Here is a 4,070-nt window from a genome sequence, read left to right as displayed (position 1 = left end):
AGCAATAATAGTTTGCCTGATGTGAAGGCGTGTAGGTTCAAAGCAGACCCGCATTTGATGCGAGATTTAGCTGATTGTTTCAATGTCCATTCGGGCTGCCATATTTAGTGGATACCTGATTGTGAGTCAGGCATTGCGATGATACGAAATTGAAAACTCAATAAAAGACACACGTACATATATACATTCTTATACATACGCACTGGTACACTGACACCATCGCTTGTGACGATGCCGCCACGCTTGAAGAGACGTGAGTGCTCTTCAATCGGTACAATACGGTATATTGACAGTGTCATTGACACACATATGCGTTTCGTCTGGGCAGGAGCAGGATTATGGGCTAGGTTTGTACCATTTGTAATTAAGTAAGAATAATTATTTAGTAATCCTTGAGGGTTTATACAGTTCATTCTTATACTTAAGTTATTATTATTTTTTTTTATTAATTTTCAGAAAGAACAGTCTAAATATGCTACGTCGAAGCATCATCTCAACAATTATCAGTAGCAATGGTTGTGCAATTTTGTTGAAACTTACTTTACTGCTATAGCAGAATTCTTAAAACGAATCGTGTATATTTGCGTTGAATTTGTTTCAAACGATTAGTGAAACGGACGGAAAGGAGATTTCAGACAACGTACAGTTTTAAAGTAGCTTGGTTCACGAAACGCTGAACATATTCTCATCATGAGACTTAAAAATGCTGGATATGTCACGTTAATTTATTTATTTTATCAACATGTGGTAGCAAATTGTTTGTGATGTTGTAACTTACAACATTGTTTGAGTGACGATGCATATATGAATTTGCATATTTCTGCAAATAGTTGTAGATTGTACTATAATGGCTACCATTGTTAGTCCTTGTCTAAGCCACTCACGAGTATGGCTATATGTGTCTGATTGGTTTGCCTATTTAAAAATATTTAAACCTGAGAAGCAAGCTTCATAAGTAATTTTTAAACCAGAATGATTGAGATAATTGACTAAAAGCAGGAATTAACAATAGCAACATATTACTACCAACAACAAATATGAAAGTTACAAAAATCGAAAAAATAGTATAATGAAATGTACAAGAAATGTATCATCGGAATGAAATGTTGAAGAAATGTATTAATCATATAAAATTTAAAATACTTTCTGACGAATTTCAAACCCACGAAAAATAATGGTTAACGGACAAAATTTCCGTAGAAAGGTAGTTCTTTGAAGGAATGTTAATGATGCAACTTAAATCAGTTTTAAACGTAGGTAGGTATTGTACTCAAACACATTTTACATGCATTTCATAGCAATGGAAATTAAGAAAAAAAACTTCAGTGCATTTAAAATAAGTTTCAAATCATGAATATATTATTGAATGATTCACGAAGTTTTAATCTGGAATGTATGGATTTCAAAATCATACCACTATCATAATATAATGAATATTCGCACTGAACATTGTTGGTGCCATTTTGTATTATGAACTTTAAAAAAATATTGCTTGAAAACGTTTCACGTTATATGCATTGTCAGAATTTAGCAAAGCTTATCTACGCTTACTTTAGATTCAAATTATTAAGTCATAGATTAAACACGTACGCTTCTTCTTCTTCTTTGGCTCAACAACCGTTGTCGGTCAAGGCCTGCCTGTACCACTTGTGAGCTTGGCTTTCAGTGACTAATTGATTCCCCCCATAGCAGGATAGTTAGTCCTACGTATGGCAGCACGGTCCATTTGGAGGTTGAACCCATGACGGGTATGTTGTTAAGTCGTACGAGTTGACGACTGTACTACGAGACCGGCTCGTACGTAAACACGTTCGCTAGTAAAACGTATATTCAATGGAGACGCCTGCTGCCTGTCTATACATAATTTAATACAAAATAATCACATTGGTGTTATTATCATGAATTATTATGAATATGCATTTTTAAAGATTTGAACAGTTTGAGTACATGTGAAACATATAAATGTCTTGTAAATATAAAAATGTATTTCGTATGTTTCCAAGGTACTTGCACTGGTTTTGAATTTTCAATATATCTCGAAACAACAGCACACAAATCATCATCTTCCCTTGCTAAGCATAACACTAGCTAACAAAGCGCTAACGAAAAAAATAAACAAACAAAAACAATCAGTAAGTGGTTGCGGCGATCTTGAGGGTCATAAATATTTTTCCCTCAACGTTCAAGAAGCACGAGAGTAGCAAATATTCGTTCACCGCCGAGGGGTGGGGCAAGTACCGCTACCGAGAAGGCACGGCAGGGCTTCAAACTATAGCAATTCTCAATTCTCTCGCCCGACCAATTTGCTTTTCCAGCCACCTCAACCCAACCTCCAAAACACGAATCTACGAACCTGCCTTCCAACTAGTGCCGCGCTCGGTATTAATGTTTTATTTATGTACTGTGGTTTAAGAGATTTAGATTAATGAACTCTTCACTTCGTTCGACTGGCTCGACTGGCACGGATAAAAGCCCCATTTTTTCCTGCACCTTGCCGCACCATCGCTCTTCTTTCCTCCACAAAGAGCTGCCAAGCTGCTACGGTGGCTGAAAAAGATTGGCTGTTTTTTTTTTCGTGTAGACACACAAAAGGGCAGAACGCAAAGATGGTGCAACTTAAAAACGAATGAACCTTTCAAGCGCGTACTGCATGATACTCGATAGCGTTGGCAGCTTTTGGGCAAAACAGCGGGATAACGCACGGGAGGCACAATACCCACCCAGATCAGGCCAAAACAAACACACAAACCTACACTCGCTCGCTTGCACCCATGCCGGGAGTGCGAGCACTGGGGGAAAGAATTTAAGAGCAAGGAGGCGAACAGCGCTGAAACAAGCACCATTCGACTACTTAATTATTCACCTTTAGTAAAGTAAAGTTTTCCCTTTTTATGCTGAATGGATGAGAAACACTTTACCACCCGGTGGTGCACCGGTAGAAGTGGATGGAAAGTTTTTTTTTTAATATTTTCCACTACAACTTTTCACTAAACCAAGCATGGCCCGTTGTAGTGAAGCCCAACCAACATTTAATTTGGAGTTTACTGGCGAAGAATCATATTACCACCTTCTGGAAAGTGAGGTAGAAAGGAAGATTTTTCCAAAAGAATAGTTCTTCACCTTTTTTGTGCTACCGATAAGTTCCTTTTCGTAGGAAAAGTTAAGAGTTGAAAAATTAAACTTTAAACATCAACCAAGGTTTTAATTGATTTCCACAGACACCACAGTGAGGTTCCCCAGTACCATCAATATTTATAGCAAATTATAAGCATGCAATATCATCGTCAGCATCGTCATCATTACCGTCATCATCACAGTGTAATCAATATCGAATCAAATTAAAGTGCATTCACTCGGTTTTGAATCGGGTTGCATCGAACCGTGAAGAAAACTTTAAACTTTGCATCACGAATGGCGGCGCGTGTCTTTCGAGCAGTGCTCCCCGTTCAGTGAAGCCCGTTCGAAGAAAAACGACATGGAAATGCTTTCTACCGATGCTTTCTCCAACCTCCAACGATACCTATTCGATTTGCGATGCTTTGCTATGGGGAAAGGAAAAACGAAGAGGCAAATCAGGCAAAAACAAGACACTTTTATTCGTCGCCTCGTACAGTTTCCTCCGTCACAGGCGCGGTAGGGTGGATTGCGATTAGTTCTGGCGCCGGTAGGGGAAAACTTTCACTTGAATTGAAACGAACCTTGAAAAACTCGTTTCACTTTGCACCTGTTTCTTCGGCATCGTTACGACCTTTGTGCGCCGCAGACGCTCGAAAGCTTCCATTTCATTCAATTTTCCAACTCGGTGCATTGTTCTTTGTGGTGATATGATAAAGATTTCCATTCCTTTCTTATTTTTACACTAAAATCTCTCCGTCCCTTTGTAGCACATCCTTTACAAAGTACTGAAAATGCTTATTTTGATTTATATTCGATTTGAAAAAATAATTCAAAGTGTTATTGTAGGACCAATTACTTACCTGTAGCTTCAATCAGTTACATTTAAAGTAATGTTTTAGCATTATTGCTCAACACACACATGAACAGTTATGAGTAAAATAAATGCACCAGCC

Source organism: Anopheles arabiensis, chromosome 2 (assembly GCF_016920715.1).
Source record: "Anopheles arabiensis isolate DONGOLA chromosome 2, AaraD3, whole genome shotgun sequence".
In the NCBI taxonomy this organism is placed as follows: Eukaryota; Metazoa; Arthropoda; class Insecta; order Diptera; family Culicidae; genus Anopheles; species Anopheles arabiensis.
Note: the sequence above shows the minus strand (reverse complement) of the source record.